We start from the raw sequence: 18,651 nt of genomic DNA, 5'->3' as shown, positions 1-18,651 counted from the left end.
CCTTCCCAGTAGCCCCCAAAGTTTTAACTCATTTCAGAATTAACTCAGAAGCCCAAAGTCTAAAGTCTTATCTGAGACAAGGCAAGTCCCTTCCACCTATGAACCTATAAAATAAAAAACAAGTTATTTACTTCTAAGATACAATGGGGGTGTAGGCATTGGGTAATTCCCATTCCAAAAGAGTTAAATCAGCTGAAACAAAGGGGCAACAGGCCCCATGTGAGTTCAAAACCCAGCAAGGCAGCCATTAAATCTTAAATCTCCAAAAGAGTCTCCTTTGACTCTATGTCCTGCATCCAGAGCACACTAATATGAGGTGTGGGCACTCAAAGCTTTAGGCAGCTGTGTCCCTGCAGCTCTACAGGGTTCAGCCCCCATGGTCGTTCTCCTGGGCTGGCATTGAGTTCCTCTAGCTTTTCCAGGCATATGGTGCAAGTTGTTAGTGGATCTACTATTCTGGGGTCTGGAGGACAGTGGCCCCCTTCTCACAGCTCCACTAGGCAGTGCACCAGCTGGGACACTGTGTGGGGGTCTAACCCGACATTTTCCCTCCACACTGCTCTAGTAGAGGTTCTCTGTGAGGGCTCCAGCCCTGCAGCAGGCTTCTGCCTGGGCACTCCAGCCTTCTCATACACCCTCTGAAATCTAGGCAGAGGTTGCTGAGCCTTTTTCACTCTTGCACTCTGTGCACCTACAGGCTTAACATCACATTAAAGATGCCAATGCTTACAGCTTTTACCCTTTGTTGCTGAAGCAGTCATTCGTGTTATACCTGGGCCCCTTTGAGCCACAGGTGGAGCTGCAGCAGCAGGGATATGGGGAGCAGTGTCCTGAGGCTGTGCAGGGAAGCTGGGCTCTGGGCCTAGCCCATGAAATCATTTTTCCCTCCTAGACCTCTGTGCCTGCAATGGGAGGGGCTGCCAGGAAGGTCTCTGAAATGCCTTCCAGGCTTTTTCCCATTGTCTTGGCTATTAGCACTTGGCTCCCTTTTAGTTATGCAAATATCTCTAGCCAGTGGTTGCTCCATGGACTGCTTAAATTACTCTCCCAGAAAGGTTTTCTCTTTCTCTGCCACATGGCCAGGCTGCAAACTTTTACTCTCTGCTTCCCTTTTAAATATAAATTCCAACTTTAAGTCATTTATTTGCTCCTGTATCTGAGCATGGGTGTTAGAAGCAGCCAGGCCACATCTTGAATGCTTTGCTGTTTAGAAATTTCTCTGCTAGACAGCCTAAATCATCACTCTGAAGTTCAAACTTCCACAGATCCCTAGTGTATGGACACAATGCAGCTAACCTCTCTGCTAAAGCATAACATGCTGATCTTTGCTCCAGTTCCCAATAACTTCCTCATTTCCATCTGAGTTCTCATCAGCCTGGACTTCACTGTCCATATCACTAGCGGAATTTTGGTGTCAACAATTTAACCAGTCTCTAAGAAGTTCCAAACTTAATCTCACCTTTCTGTCTTCTTCAGAGCCCTCCAAACTCTTCCAACTTCTACCTTTTACCCAATTCCAAAGCTGCTTCCACATTTTCCGGTATCTTAAGCAATACTCCATGCCTAGTACCAATTTTATGTATTAGGGCATTCTTGCATTGTTATAAAGAAATATCTGAGATTGGATAATTTCTAAAGAGAAGAGATTCAATTGGCTCATGGTTCTCCAGGCTGTAAAAGCAGGGCACTGATGTTACTTGGCTTCTGGGGAGGCCTCAGGAAGCTTTTACTCATGGCAGAAGGTGAAGTGGGAGCTGCCATGTCACATGGCAAAAGCAGGAGCAAGAGAGAGAGGGTTGGAGGCGAGGTGTCATGTACTTTTAAGCAACCATATTTCCTGTGAACTCAGAGTGACAGCTCACTTATCACCAAGGAAATGGCCCAACCCATTCATGAGGGATCCACCCCCATGATCCAAACACCTGCCATCAGGCCCTACCTCCAACATTGGGGATTACATTTCAACATGAGATTTGGAGGGGAGAAATATCCAAACTATATCAGAAGCCAAAAGGCAAGGGACCCTGGATGAATGTAATCTATGAAGATTCACCATCCTGTGCTGAGAGCAATTGAGCAAAGAGTAGATAATTAATCGGGAGAAAAACAAATGATATGCAGAGAAGTGCTTAGCACCATGTCTTGCACAAAGAAAAGGCACAAGAATTTTTTTTTTTTTTACAAAATTAGTCCATGTATTTAACAGCAAAAGTTTCATTTTTATATATTGGGTATGATGTTGTAAATACCCATCTCAATTATTAATCCACTGAGGAATTCCTTACACACTGCACAAGGCAATGCTGTGCCCAGAGTAAATATTAAATAAATATTTTGGAGGAAAAAGATTAGCTAGTCCAGATAAACAAAAAGTAAAATCATTTTTTTCTGGGTAAAAATGAGGCAGCCTTTTTATAAACATGCATGAAAGCCAAGGTCAGCCAGTGAAACAGATTCAACATTTCCAGACACTGTCAAACATGAAACTCTCCTGTTACTTAACAGTCTTTAGGATTTTCCTGCAAGTCATTTTCACTGTCTGTCATCTCCAAGTTCTCTTCATTTACATTAGAAGCTTGAGATATAGGAGAAACATCAAACTACACACTCTTCACAACATTTATGGCCTGATTAGATGGAGACCATTTTAACTTATAAGATGGTTTATTGTGCAATTGGTTCCATTGTTCTTCAATTCCATTGGGTATTAAATACCAATAGGGTGTTTAATGTGACTACTACATGTGCATACACACACACAGGTCATTGCTTAGGTAACAGTCTCTTTAGAAACCCCATATATGTAGCCAGAAAATACTGAGAAGGCTATAAAATCTAAGAAAAACTGGGCAGTCTTGAGGTAATATTTTCCTCTGAGAGAATAAATATTTATAGAATATTCAGAGCTGACTTGATAATAACTTCATGCCTAAAAAGTTTCCTAATTCACATAAAATATTATCCACCTAATTCCAGTTCTCCTTGCATTAACCACATGGCCAAGCGTTGGCCACTATGAAAGATGACCAAAGCATTTCATGGCCACGAAGTTTTCCAGCAGCTTAAGGAGAACAGAGGAGTCAAACCTGGTTCACAGCCCAGCCGTGTGATAGTTCTTTTGGAATGTGAAGGCCCCTCTTGAGTTCATGACATTTTGTCTTATTAGCCAACTAGTAAAGAATAGAGAAGATTACAATCTCTCTATTTCTGCAGGAAAGTACACCTGCAGTCATCTCCTGAGTGGTTGTAAGAGGCAAAAGTGGGGGCACTGCATGCACATCTCATTAGAAGACTTCCGAAGAAAGGGCAGAGCAAGGCTGCTGCATGAGCTGGGGTCCTGTTAGGGGCATCCAGGGATTGGCACCACAGCCCAAGGTCTGCACCAGGCTGCTGCACTTGCTGGAGGAAGAGTACCTTCCCCTAATCCACACAAAGGCATGACAGGAGCTATTCCAGGCCTGGGGACAGTGAGTGTAGATGTGTTTTCAGAGAGCCAGTCTCAATCACCTACAATTAATGGATATACAGTCACGTGCCATTTAACAACATCTCAATTGACAAAATGGACCACATATACAACAGTGGTCCTATAAGAGTAAAATACTGAATTTTTATTGTACTTTTTTTTTTTTAAAAAAAGACAGGGTCTGGCTCTGTTGCCCAGGATGGAGCACAGTGACACAATCTTGTTTCACTGCAACCTCCACCTCCCAGGCTCAAGCCATCCTCCCACCTCATCCTCCCAAGTAGCTGGGACTATAGGCCTATACCACCACACCCAGCTAATTTTTTGGATTCTTTGGTAGAGAAGGGGTTTTGTCATGTTGCCCAGGCTGGTCTCAAATTCCTGGGCTCAAGTGACCTGCCCACCTCAGCCTCCCAAAGTGCTGAGATTGCAGGCATGAGCCATCATGCCTGGCCCTATTGTACCTTCTCTATACTTAAATATATTTAGATACGCAAATACCATTTTACTACAACTGCCTAGAGTATTCAGTAGAGTAACATGCTGTATAGTTTGTGACCTAGGAGCAATAGGCTACACCATATAGTCTAGGTGTGTACCAGGTTATAGGTACACACTACACATCTAGGTCTGTGTAAGTTCACTCTATGATGTTTGTATGACAATGGAATTGCCTAACACATTTCTCAGAACGTATCTACCTCATTAAGTGACTCATGACTTTAAGGAAACCTGGGGAAAAAAAGGTCAAGAAGAAAATAAAGAACAACATAAGCAAGTTTCTTAACAAAACAAAACAAAAAAAAGGTAGGTCAGGTATGGTGGCTCATGCCTGTGATCCCGGCACTTTGGGAGGCCAAGGCGGGCAGATCACCAGAGGTCAGGAGTTTGAGACCAGCCTGACCAACATGGTGAAACCCCATCTCTAGCAGCCTAGTTTAGGAAGCTGCTTGATGCCCACAAGGCTATACTGCCCCAGAGAAGGAGCCCACATATAGCACCATCTAGAAAGCCAAGCCATAGCTGAGTATATTCTGCTCCATGAACTAGTAGTCACTGCCTCCTTCCATCCCAGAGGCTACCCTGTCATTACAACAGCCTTCTCCAGGAAAGCAGCTGCTGCTCTCTATATCCTAGAAACAAACTCTCAAAGAGGTTTCCCTTCCACATCCTAGTGACTGCAACACTCTAACTGTGGACCGATTACTGATTTATTGTGCCATCAGTGCGCTCACCAACTGGGCCTGGTGTTTCTAGGTTATCCCCATCTCAAACCTGCAGAGCAGCCCCAGTAATCCACAGCCAGGCGAGTGTTTCCAGAGGAGTCCCATCTCAAACTGGTGAACCAACCCCTGTGACTCAGTAACATAGTCACTAGATAGGCATGCAGCTTCCTGACACCGCCACCTTCTCCCCCAGCCCCAATCCTGAGCAGAAAAACAAATTGCACATGCTCCTGCAGCTTAGGTCACCAAGACACTCACAGGTATCACCAAAATGGATACTGGCAAAAGAAAAAAAAAAAAGGCAAGAGAAAAGCACAGATACTACACTAGTGTGTCCTCCTAGAACTAAAGCAGATGCAGCCCATCCAACTGACACCCTAAGACACATCTCCAGGTGAAAATCTTTCTCTACATAAGCCACTCTATACAATTAGAACAGGTGACCATGTCAACAGTCTCATAAATATAAACATAGGAGATAAAAAGCATGAAAATGCAATGAAACTTGACACCACCAAAGGTGCACAATAATTCTTCACAAAGTTACCCTAAATAAATGGAAATTTTCAAGTTGCCTTAAAAGGAATTTGAAATATTGATCTTAAGAAAATTCAATGAGACACAAAAGAATACAGCTAGAAAACTTAATCAAATAATAAAAAAAACAAGCCATAACCTGGATGAGAAATTCAACAAAGACATAGATACCATTAAAGAAAACAAACGGGCCAGGCGTGGTGGCTTACACCTGTAATCCCAGCACTTTGGAAGGCCGAGGTGGGCGGATCACGAGGTCAGGAGATCTAGACCATCCTGGCTAACACCATGAAACCCCGTCTCTACTAAAAAGACAAACAATTAGCCGGGCGTGGTGGTGGGCGCCTGTAGTCCCAGCTACTCCGGAGGCTGAGACAGGAGAATGGTGTGAACCTGGGAGGTGGAGCTTGCAGTGAGCCAAGATCGTGCCACTGCACTCCAGCCTGGGTGACAGAGCAAGACTCCGTCTCAAAAAAGAAAAAAAAGAAAACAAACCAACAGAAATCTTAGGAATGAAGAATTGAATGAATTAAATAAAAAGTACAACTGAGAGCTTCAATGGCACACTAGATCAAACAAAAGAATTTTTGAACTTGCAGACAGGACTTTTGAAATAACCCAGCCTGAGGGAAAAAAGGAGAAAAAAAGAGTAAAAAGAATCAAGGAAAGTCTATGAGACTTGTGCCATGATATTAAGATAACAGATTTTGAAAATATAGAAGAGAAACAGAGAGAAGAGACAGACAAAGACACAGAAAACTTATTTAACAAAATAATAGCTGAAAATCTCCCAATTCTTGGGAGAGATACGGACATCCAGTTCCATGAAGCCTAAAGGGTCCCATACATTTTCAACCCAAAAAGGCCTTTTCTAAGGCACATTATAATCAATTTGTCAAAAGTCAAATACAAAGAAAAACTTCTAAAATTAGCAAGAGAGAAGCATCAAATCACAAATAAGCAAGTCTCCATTAGACTATCAGTTTTCACAGCAGAAACCTTGAATGCTAGGAGAGATGAGGATGATATATTCAAAGTGCTAATGAGAAATCAGTCAGCAAAGAGTACCGTACTTAGCACAGCTACCCATCAGAAATTAAAGAAATAAAGTCTTTCCCAGACAAGCAAATGCTTATGGAATTCATCACCATAAGACCAGCCTGACAAGAAATGCTTAAGGGAGTGCTTCAATCGCAAGTGAAAGAACAATACTAATGCAAAAACACAGAACACTATCAACCTAACTGTTAAAAGTAAATTCATATTCAAACTGAGAATCCTACATTACTGAAATTATGCTTTAGAATCTTTCAAATCACCCTTGAGAAAGCTGAACATCAAAATAGTAAAAAATATTTATATCTACAATGAGTTCTTAATAAACACCCAATACAGAACAATATAAATTAAGGCAAAAAAAGTACGAATTTTGTGCACTGACAAGGGATGTGGGGGTAGTATAGCAGGTTCGTGTGTGATCAAAATTTTTATCAGCTTTAAATAGTCTATCATAAATATACATTTTTAAATATAAGCTCCAGAGTAACCAGAGAAAAAAATTACACCAGATATGTCAATGAAATAAAGGAATCAAAGCTTATCAGTACAGAAACTCAGCAAACCATAAAGCAAACAATAAAAGAAGAAGAAACAAAAGATCTACAAAACAACCAGAAAACAATTAACAAAATGACAGAAGTTAACTTCTTGCCTTTTAATAATATCTTTGAATATAGATGGTTTCGATTCTCCAATAACAAGATGTAGAGTGGCCAAATGGTTTTTCATATATGTTTCCCAGTCCAGACACCCAAGAGTATGTCCCTCTCTTGGGCATAAGAAAACCTAGAGTTATATTTAGGGCATCATGTGTGGTGAATAGTTGACCGAGCTGGCATGCTCACAATGACCAAATTATGTTTGTCATATTTTAATCCAATACATTGATCTACTATGAACTTGTAAATAATGTATTTGCTTTCTAGACACATTCCAGGAAGACCAGAGAAACTGACTTTTATCCATATGGAATAATCCACTGGCAAATTTCTTTTAGGACAGACCAAAGCTGATCTAGAACATAATCTTTACATACTTGGATCCTTCCCATCAGACGAGAAAGAACATTTAGGGTGAAAGGCTCCATTAGAAGAGCAATGTGGGATGGTGCTGTGCTGACAACTGGTAGTTCCTGCCCTACATCTTTGTAGAGGACTGGAGCCCAGAGCATGCCATGGTCAACTTGTATGTTGAAGTGAAGACCTCCTTCGAGGTGTGCATGTGCTTATTACAGATATGCCACGGTGCTAAGTACCCCAGGACTACAGGAAAAATTAAGAATAGATGTTGTATCCATGATCATGAGGCACACAGGCCAGAGCGCCAGCTGTGGAATGGCACAGCCCGGGTTCAAAGCCTGGCTGGGCCATGACCACCTGAATGACCTGAGGAATGGTCTCAGGCAAATTTGTAAAAAGTGGAGACCCTGCCTGCCAGGGAGGCATGTGGTAAGAGGCGCATCCAGTCAGGTCAGGGCACCGCGTCCTCTCTTTGGAAACCTGCGGAGCGAGGCTGGTGGCCCTTGAGGCCACGGCAGCCATGGAGAAGGCGGGCCTGGCTCCAGGCGGCACAGAGGCACTGGAGAGGCCCCCGGGGAGCCTGGCGGGATCTGGCTGGTCCTGAGCTCTGCTTCCAGGTTCTGGCCCTGTAACCCGGGGGACGGGGCTGGCCAAGACAAGGCCACTGGGTGCCAGCCAGCACCTGGGCCAGGCGCCAGGCGGAAGGACTCTGGCAGATCAGTCCCGCACCCCCAACAGCCACACAGGGAGGCCCATCCAAGGCCACACACCTGCTCCCAGGAGCAGGACGTCCCTGAGGCTAGAGTCCAGGGGGACCGGTGGAAGGGTCTCACCCTTTGCCCTTTGACTCCTCTTGTAGGCACCCTCGCTGGGCTCCTGAGCACTCCTCCACACCCTGGCTCTGTCACCAGCCCCATGGTGATGTCATAAACTCCCAGATGCCCAGTGTGCACCCGGCCACAGAGAAGTGGGTGACTTAGGAACATCCTCTCCGCTTCTGACCCTTAGTTTCGTCTGTGCACAACTCGCTCAAAATGGGCAACTCACTAAGCGTATTTTGCTCCTGGTTCTGCTGCAGGTCCTGGCCATGCCATCGGCAACCTGCTCGTCTTGTCCGTGAGGCCTTCCCAGCTGGCCGGGCTCACCCCGCGGCTCCTGCACCTGTGCCTGCCCCGGGAATCTGGGGCCGTTTCCCACTCCTCTTCAACCGTCAGTGACATCTTGGGCCTTCTTTTCCAGTCAGGTGGGACGGCGCCCCTATGAGGCTGTGTCTTATCCCTCGGAACACGGGCACCCCACAGAGGGTCCTGCCTCCTGTGGTCTAGAGCCCCCCCTCAAGGAAGAAACCCATGCTGTCTGCTCGCAACTCCAGGATGTTTGGACACCTCAGCCCCATGAGGATCCCTCAACTCAGAGGCAAGTTTAACCTCCGACTTCCTTCATTAGATGAGCAGGTGATCCCAGCCAGGCTCCCGAAGATGGAGGTGAGGGCAAAAGAGCCCAAAGAAGCAACGGAGGTGAAAGACCAGGTAGAGACCCAGGGGCAGGAGGACAATAAAAGGGGCCCCTGTAGCAATGGGGAAGCAGCCTCCACCTCTAGGCCCCTGGAGACTCAGGGAAACCTCACTTCCTCCTGGTACAATCCCAGGCCCTTGGAGGGAAATGTCCACCTCAAGGGCTTGACAGGAAACAACCAGACTGACAAGGCCCAGGTGCATGCAGTGAGTTTCTACTCCAAGGGCCATGGAGTCGCCAGTTCACACAGCCCTGCTGGAGGCATCCTTCCCTTTGGGAAGCCTGACCCACTTCCAACGGTGCTCCCTGCCCCAGTTCCGGGCTGCTCCCTGTGGCCAGAGAAGGCAGCCTTGAAGGTGCTGGGTGAAGACCACCTGCCCAGCTGATGGTGATGGTCGGGGAGGACATGCAGCCCAAGGATCCTGCAGCTCTTGGATCAAGTAGGTCTTCTCCACCCAGAGCTGCTGGCCACAGGTCCCGCAAAAGAAAACTGTCGGGGCCACCGCTGCAGCTGCAACCAACCCCTCCCCTGCAACTGAGGTGGGATAGAGACAAGGGGCCCCCACCAGCTAAGCTTCCATGTCTATCTCCTGAGGCACTGTTGGTGGGTCAGTCTTCCCAAAGAGAAGGACGCCTCCAGCAGGGCAACATGCGTAAGAACATGAGGATGTTAAGTAGAACATCAAAATTCAGGAGACTAAGAGAGCTGCTTAGGAGGAGAAAGAAGAGACGGCAGGGCAGGCGTGGTGGCCCACGCCTGTAATCCATCACTTTGGGAGGCTCAGGCGGGCAGATCAGGAGGTCAAGAGATTGAGACCTGAGGAGCATCTCTGCCTGCACCATCTGGGAAGTGAGGAGTGCCTCTGCCCAGCCGCCCCACCATCTGGGAAGTGAGGAGTGCCTCTGCCCGGCCCCCTCACCATCTGGGAAGTGAGGAGCATCTCTGCTTGGCTGCTGTGCAACCTTCCAAGTGTGAAGTGAAAGCCTTGTGTGTGATCTTTCTGCCCTCCTCAAGCTTGCATTTTCGACATTAAGGTTTACTTTTTAATTTAAAAAAAGGAGATCGAGATCATTCTGGCCAACATGGTGAAACTCTGTCTCTACTGAAAATACAAAAATTAGGCGGGCATGGTGGCTTGTGCCTGTAGTCCCAGCTACTCGGGAGGCTGAGGCAGGAGAATGGCTTGAACCCGGGAGGTGGAGGCTGCAGTGAGCCGAGATCGCACCACTGCACTCCAGCCTGGTGACAGAGCAAGACTCCATCTCAAAAAAAAAAAAAAAAAAAAAAATAAGACATGGCAAACTGCAGTGGCACCCAGCCTGCCCCTGCTGTCTCCACACCTGTTGAGACTCCCTGTCCCTGGCCACCTACACTTCACAGATCCCAGCTCCTCGTCCTACTCTGACTCGGCCCACACGCTGTTGGGCCCCTCATTTTGCCTGTCCCTCCACCTTTGCCCACACCAAGAATTGAGTAAAATTTGATATCCATAATTCCTAACTCTTCCCTGGCTCTTCCCACTGACCTTGCCCTCATTTTGGGGGTTCCACCTAATGAGAAGGGAGGCTGCTCTCATTCAGCTGCAGTTTCAGTGCCTCTGACCTCTGACCCATGCCCCACACGTCCTAGCCCCACATCTTTCTCCTTCCAGCCTCCCTTCAGAAGGGTGCCTCCTACACCCATATGTGTGCATTCCTCTCCTCCTCTTTCCTCCCCCACTCCTCTTCCAGCAACTTTACTATAGAAAACAAAAGACCCAAGTATGCAAGCAATATATACCATGTAAATGGGTAGTGAGATTAAGTATCAGCAAGATACCAAGCCTCCTAAATTAATCCATAAATTCAACACACTTCTAATAAAAAACCCAAATGCATTTTTTTGGTTAAATATGATCACCTAAACCTAAACTCACAGTGAAGAAGGGTCAAGAATAGTCTAGACAATTTTGAAGAACACAGAGGTAGAAAAACACTCTAATCAACGTTTATTATAAAGCTGCGGTATACATGAATGAGTCTCTGGTATATGGAGATACGAATATATCCAATGAATAAAAATAGAAGCCAGAAATAGACCCTTTAGAAGGGAATCTGGCTTACCAAAGAAGGGAAATTTCCAAGCAGTAGGTAAATACTGGATTATTCAACTAATAATGCTGAGACAACTGACCATCATATGGAAAACAATCAAATTAGACCTTTAGGGTAGGAAACGATTCCCTAAGACTTCAAAAGCCCAAACTATAAAAGATTGGTAAATTTGGGCCGGGTGCGGCGGCTCACGCCTGTAATCCCAGCACTTTGGGAGGCCGAGGCGGGCGGATCACAAAGTCAGGAGATCGAGACCATCCTGGCTAACACGGTGAAACTCCGTCTTTACTAAAAATACAAAAAATTAGCCGGGCATGGCAGCGTGCGCCTGTAGTCCCAGCTACTCAGGAGGCTGAGGCAGGATAATGGCGTGAACCCGGGAGGCGAAGCTTGCAGTGAGCCAAGATTGCGCCACTGCACTCCAGACTGGGCGACAGAGCGAGACTCTGTCTCAAAAAAAAAAAGATTGGTAGGTTTGATTTCAGAATATATAAAACTTTTATAAGACTAAAGAGATCTACAGAAGTAAAGAATAGAAGCTCCTCTTTGATCAGATCAGAATCAGAACAATAATACTCAGGAAAATATCTTGTATCACATTTTAAAATAAACCAAATATTTTTATGGCAACAGGCATATATGGTAAAATTATAAATATAAGCAAAGAAAACACAATCACCAACTTCAAGACAGTGGTTATCTGTATGAGAGGCAAGAGTAAGTGACGGATGTGAAGGAATTTCTTAAGATGCATTTGTAATATTGTATTTACCTGTAAAAGTAAGCTTGAATTAAAAATAGCAAAATGTTAACACCAATTAATTCTGGGTGGTAGGTATATAGGTGTCTGATATCTATATCTATATCTGTATCTGATAACTTTCTGTATTCTTAATGTATTTCTTAATTAATGAAAATACATACAATATAGCAAAGATAGCCAAGAGAACGAAAAGTAAAAAATAGATGAGACACTGGAAGCAAGGAGGAAAGAGGCATAAGTGAGTGGAAGCTCCATAATTCATATTGTGGGGATCAACAGGTGTTGTCTGTACAACAACAACTACCATTAACAAATGGTAGTTAAGCATACTACAGTATCTAGAATTATGAGGGTAACGTGCGACAGATTTAAAATCAGAAAATAACCAGATGGGTAAAAAGCAGGAGTCTGTTGCTTTTCATTTTAAGTGTTCAACCATTTGAATTATTAACACGTGTGCATTCTTGGAAAAAAGGGCAAACATTAATGCTTAAATTGGAGATTTTAAAAAATGCCTGTATCATCCCTAGAATAAATTTTTTAAAATCAGGAGCTAAAGCTGTTACTCCTGGGAACTTCAAAATGTTATGTTTCAGATAAAAAAGGACTACTACATATAAAGCACTATAGACTGCAGGTTACTACAAGAAGCCAAATACAAGTACTTCAGGTAGCAAAATCAATTTACCCTGAAATGATGTTGTAGTTGAGCGCAGGATGGTCTTTTGGGACAGGAGGAACAAGAGGTTCTGGTTGCCACTCTTCAATCAGTTCTTCCTTTTCCTACAGGAGAAAAAGAATTAAAATACAGCACAGTGCTAATATTATCAATTATTAGTATCTCTGCAACTTCAGTATTTCCTATTATTCTAATTCTACTAACTGTTCTCAAGTTCGCTGTCACTCTTATTCAAGCTTATGTCTTCACACTATTAGTAAGTCTTTGTTCACATGATACATAATGACCCACCAGACACATGCCTACCATATAGCTGTACCTAGCCCTTGACCACTAACAGGAGCTCTCTCGGATCTCCTGATAACATCTGGCCTAACCATAGGATTTCACTTTAATTCTACCACTCTTTTAACTTTAGGCCTACTAACCAACACACTGACTATATATCAATGATGACGTGATATTGTCCGAGAAAGTACATTCCAAGGCCACCACACAGCAATTGTCCAAAAAGGCCTCTGATACAGGATGCTCCTATTATCTCAGAAGTATTCTTCTTCACCGGTTTTTTTTGGGCATTCTATCACTCCAGTTTAGCACCAACCCCAGAATTAGGAGGACATTGACCCCCAACAGGTATTCTTCCCCTGAACCCTTTAGAAGTACCTCTCCTAAATACGTCTGTATTACTTGCATCAGGAGTTTCAATTACTTGAGCCCATCACAGCCTAACAGAAGGTAACCAAAAACAAACAATTCAAGCACTACTTACCACAATCCTCTTAGGAGTCTATTTCACCCTTCCACAAATCTCAGAATATTTCGAGGCCCCCTTTATTATCTCTGATGGAATCTACAGCTCAACATTCTTTATAGCCACAGGCTTTCATGGACTTCATGTTATTATTGGATCAACAATTCTCACCATCTGCCTTCTCTGCCAATTAAAATTTCATTTTAGGCCGGGCATGGTGGCTCATCCCTGTAATCCTAGCACTTTGGGAGGCCAAGGTGGGCAGATCACCTGAGGTCGGGAGTTCGAGACCAGCCCGTAGACCCTTACATTGACATGGCCGACTTCCCAAGACTATCTATCTTACTCCTCTGTCTTGCAAAATATATGCGATTCTCACTGAACATAGTAGGATTTACTCACTCTTCTCTAAGAATAGAATCCAACCTTTATGTTATAAGTGTCAGGAAAACTAAAAAAGAAAAAGTTTCATCTTTGCAAACTCAGTAGTGCTCTCTTCCTACCAATCATGTACCCATGTCCTCACCTTTCTCTCCCTGTAGACACCTCCTCTCAGGAAGGCTAATACGAGCTGAAATATAAATGAATAAGCAAGACTTAATATGTGTGGCTACTTAGGACAGGCAAAGGACCAATGTACACAAGAGAGAGCCAGGATGCTTTCCAAAATAAGGAACGGCTTCAGATAGTAGAGCAGGTTGACTCAATTTTGTATCTTGTGTTCATTGCCCAGTGCTTGGCTGTTTCTGTCAGGGTTTGTCAGGAAAAAACAAAAACAAAAACAAAAACAAAAAAAATAACTGTAGGTATTCTGAACAACAATGAATTTAATACAGGGAATTAAAAGTTTACACAAGCTTCAGAAGGACTAGTGAGCTAAGGTCAGGGAGGCCCGGCCTCTGAGGAAGTCTAGAAGTACCAGCAATGCAGAAAAGCTGCCACAAAATTATCAGATGCTTGCAGTGCAAAACTGGATAAATCTCAGAAGCATACTGATGAAATCTGGTGTTCCTCTAATATCTTCCAAATATATCTAATCTAGCTAATGATATCCAATCTATCAATATATCTAATATATCAATAATATCTAATATATCTAATATATCAATAATATCTAATCTAATATATCCTCTAATATCTGATGTTCCTCTAATTTCTAATAAATGTACCTTCCCATAGCTGCTGCCATAGATTATGACTTCTCCTTTTCACCTGACTTCCAGAGCTCACAGAAATGCTTCTCAATGGGAGAATCTAAAGAGAATAAAGAGGGTGGATTTGCTACTCAGAGAAAAGAAACAGTATCTGGCATACTGGTAGAAAAGAGGGATGCAAAAATATTAGCTAAATTAGTGAATGAATAATTGAGGGATGGAGGAATGGATGATGGATATATTCTCATAGAATAGGGCACCACTCTTTAGGCATTGATATATTGGAGGTAAATATGCAAAGATTAGACTAGAAAACTGGTAAGGCCCTTTTGCACCCTCAGATCTGGGTTTCATGCATGAATTGATCATACTCTACCAGGAACCGAGCTCTTTTGGCTTAGTTCACAGAATTCAACCTGTAATTTTAGAATTTTAGTTATTTTGTTATGTATGGCAATAAGTTTTGAGGATTTTCTAGAACCCCTAAACCTTGTCATAGGGCTATCACATTATTCTCCCTACTAATAAAGAAAGAATGCCCACGTAATAAAGTAGGGTACATGTGTTTCTCCATTTATACTTTGTTCAGAGATTAATTCTAATTTATAAAGTTGTATAAGAAATGCTCATCTCACATTAGACACAATTTTACTCTTGTTAGATAAAATTATCTACCATGGTTAATAAACCTCAGTGGATACAGTATAATGGAAAGAATGGTGTCTCGGCTGCTGGCTATGGGTCTCAAATACCAGTGATTACAGTAATATCCTGAGTAATAATATATGCCTTTCTACAACTCTTAGATCCTCGGTTTCTTAATTTGAAACTTGAAGGCTTTGAAATGTGTAGTACCCATGCTGCTTCAAGATCTAAAGAGCTCTGGTTTTATAATTTGTCACCTGTATCAAAAATATGACTTAGTCATGAGTGACATTATGACCTCTCTTGAGTGTTGTTTGTATGACCTTCTAATTCTTTCCTCACTCATTCTACCATGCTGGGATTCTGAGATTGGATAATACCCTATGGTTGCTAAAGCTGCCTTAAGTCCCTGGATAATATTCTTGGTCCCTGAAGGTTTCTTGATAGGAAAATGTATTGCTTTGTCACTAAGGAGACTTTATTGAAAGATTGCAAATTCGTATCTGCACCCCTCCTCTCATCACTGGGCTTAGAGTGGCATTAGGTATTATCAGAATGGTATTAATATGACATTAGGCCAGAGGTTAGCAGTATATGAATATTGCTTTGACTCTGGGTTTTCTCCTGTCAATAAGTTCTCTAAGGGAAATATATGCACAAAAAGCTAAAGCAACATAGTAATTCATTATTTGGGGGACTTTAACCTCAGATAACAGTGAGTTAAACTATGTGGAAGTCTCCTTTTACTGAAGTTAAATAGGTCCAAGTAATGTTGAAACAAAGCACTCTTAGAGGATTGCTTCATGTATTTCACCTCTAATGTGTAAACCCTAATCTCAGATCTTACAACCATATCAAAAGGCTAATTAAAAATGCACCTGTCAGAGTCTAAGAATCTATAACCAGAGAAACAAAAGCAGAGAGAGAGGAAGTTTGCTCTTACTGCCTGGTATCAAGCTGGCCCTGATTGTAAACCAGGCAGCAGTCTTAGTCCTAGAAGGAGGAGACAGTATTTGAGGAAAGAGAGAAAAGGATGGTTGAGACTACTTCCCCCAGGGCAGGAAGAGCCCAGCCTTTGCATGCTGAACTTTTAATCACTTTGACAGTTCCAACCCTAGAAAAGTGTAGTTCAGAGATGGCTACATAATTTGCAGGACTAGTGCAAAATAATTATGTAGGGACCCAGCCAGAGGCAGAAAAGTCAGGCCTACTGCTCTACAGACAGGTCACCCCAAGGGTACCTAGATCTCTCAGTACCTGGATCCCTGGGTGAACAGTGGCAGAGGACAGGAAGTAGGCAGCAGACAACCCATCCCAGGGAGACAGGGAGTGGGTGGGAGGTGAGACTGCACATGAGGCAAGGCTCTAAGACAATGTGTCATTGTCCCACCAGACTTTCCTTACACAACATAAATTCAAAGACAAAATTGTTTAGCATTTCAAGACAGCAATGGCAGAGGATTAAAACCCAAGCACAGGGGCCTCATAAGTGAGGGCTCTATGTGACTGCTGTGTCCCTGAAGCTGGCCCTGATGCAGCCATTAAACTTTTCTGGCTAGGAACTATTCCTTCCTTCTCAAGAGGTATAAAGTATCTCTCAAGGTATGGAGGAAAAAACGGTCTCAGAAGCCTAACCTCCCTGTAGGCCACAAATGGGTTGAACTGGATAACTCTGAGCAAGAAATTCCCACCAGCCTGGCACTCCAACCTGCTTCTCCCAGTATAAGGCTCTAGTCGCCCAATGCCTCCCTGCAAAGTTCTGCCTTGATTCTTGTTGGCAAGTTGCATCTACCCAGGGGAGGTTCTGCAGTGCAACAAAAGAAGCTTGGACTTTGGAGCTAGGATGGCCCGAATTCAAAAGTAACCCTGATTCAACTGTGTACAAACTATTTGAGCTCTTAGAGCTCCGGTTTCCTTATATGCCCAACGCAGATAACAATACTTTCCCTAGAGTTTGTATAATAAAGTGCCTGACACAGAGTCCAGTAGTATGGTTATCTCTGCTACTTTGGGTGCTAGCAACCTCCATCAGCAGGGATTTTGCCTACAGGCTTTCAGCATAATTTCATGCAACTGATGGCTCCTGTCAAGAGTCTGTTTCTATCCAAAATGACTCTCCAGAGCTTTTAGCAGCTGCATCATCAGTGGGGCCCAGCCATGTGCCACATGTCTCCTGCCTGTGGCTTCTTAAGTGCCCTGATGCCTCCTGCTTCCCTGGAGAGCTTTGGGCAGATGGAAGACTCAAGGTTATTTTTGCGTCAGCCCTCTGGTTCTTGCTAAGCCCTGGAAGGGCAGTGATAAGGTAGCATCGCTCTTCAAGGAACTGATGAGAAGGCCCCAGGGTGGCATTAAGAGAGAAAGCAGTGACTGTCCCATGGTGGTGCATCACATCTGTCTCTTTAGTCTCCTTGGGGCGGGCTTTGGGGAGGACTGGGTCTCCTGAGTCTCAGGGCTGAGGAGAATTTTCAGTCCCTGTAGGGCTTGTCTTCCAGAAGATAAACATCAAGTGTGCCTTTCTGACAGTGTCTGAACCCTGGATTTCAGGAGATGAGGATTTGGCAAAAGTCCCCAATCCTTCTTTGCATAAATCTGGAAAAGTCTCAGGAACACCCTTACAAGTAAACCTCCTAGCACAAGCTCTGTTATCCTGTTCTTTCCCAAGATAGATTTGCAAACTCAGGTTTAATAGTGCCCCTGGGTTAGATTCCTGAGTGTATGAATGTATTTTTTTCTTTGCTTCTCACATCCTTACAGTGAGATTTCAAACTTTGGGGAGTTCAGGGAACCACTCTAGTCAGGCAGCCTTCAGGGTGTGTGTCAGTCCATTCTCACACTGCTATGAAGAAATACCCGAGACTGGGTAATTTATAAAGAGAAGAGGTTTAATTGACTCACAGTTCTGCATGGCGGAGGAGGACTCAGGAAACTTACAATCGTGGTGGAAGGCACCTCTTCACAGGGTGGTAGGAGAGAGAATCAGTGCCAGCAGGAGAAATGCCAGATGCTTATAACCACCAGATCTCGTGAGCACACACTCACTGTCACAAGAACAGCATGGGGGAAACCTCCCCCATGATTCAATTACCTCCCACCAGGTCCCTCCCACGACACGTGGGAATTATGGGACCTACAATTCAAGATGAGATTTGGGTGGGGACACAGCCAAACAATATCAGGGTGTGTCCTTGCATTGGTAGGAGCTCAGTGAATCATGCTGATCTAGTTTACACAGGTCAAGGCTGTGAAATGCTCCCTATCTGAGGGGCAGCTTATAACTTTACGGTCACACTCTTTATGTTTAAAAAAGGGTTTTCCATAATAGATTTGTTATCGTGCATTTGGATCTGGGCCTTTTACATCAGAGATTCTCAAACTTTAAGACGCATAAGTTAAAATGTATATTTTGACTCAGTAATTTTAGGATGGGGCCTAAGATTCTGCTTTTCTAACAAGCTTCCATGGTGATACCAATGCTATTAGTCTGAGTACCACAATTTGAGTAGTGAGGATTTAGAAAATGTTCATTTTACGGAAGGAAAAATAGAGGCACTAAGAGGTGTCATGCACAAGGGAAAGGCCTTCCTTCTAACTCCTTGACTCTCACTGAGTTTGCTGAGCTGTAGAGACCTTTAGGTAAGAGTTTTGGCCTCTTTCTCTTCTCACTGTTTAACTCAGGCTCTGTTTTCTTTGGCTGTCCGAACGCTACTTTGGAGCTGGAGACACAGGGCCAAAATTCGACA

The 18,651-nt window shown here is 43.8% G+C and overlaps 1 long non-coding RNA gene and 1 pseudogene across 1 annotated transcript in view; one reads left to right on the top strand and one right to left on the bottom strand.

The window, feature by feature from the left end:
* Window positions 1-18,651, bottom strand: part of LOC134728543 (uncharacterized) — a 747,936-nt gene that overhangs the window by 339,488 nt on the left and 389,797 nt on the right. The window contains exon 4 of the long non-coding RNA XR_010109059.1: window positions 12,368-12,462. This is a non-coding gene — a long non-coding RNA (uncharacterized LOC134728543). The remainder of the gene's footprint in view (window positions 1-12,367; window positions 12,463-18,651) is intronic.
* On the top strand, window positions 8,394-10,641 carry LOC100994529 (putative UPF0607 protein ENSP00000381418; annotated as a pseudogene).

Source organism: Pan paniscus, chromosome 11, assembly GCF_029289425.2.
Source record: "Pan paniscus chromosome 11, NHGRI_mPanPan1-v2.0_pri, whole genome shotgun sequence".
Classification (NCBI taxonomy): domain Eukaryota; kingdom Metazoa; phylum Chordata; class Mammalia; order Primates; family Hominidae; genus Pan; species Pan paniscus.
The sequence above is the reverse complement of the archived record's forward strand: the minus strand, read 5'-3'. Positions and strand labels throughout refer to the sequence as shown.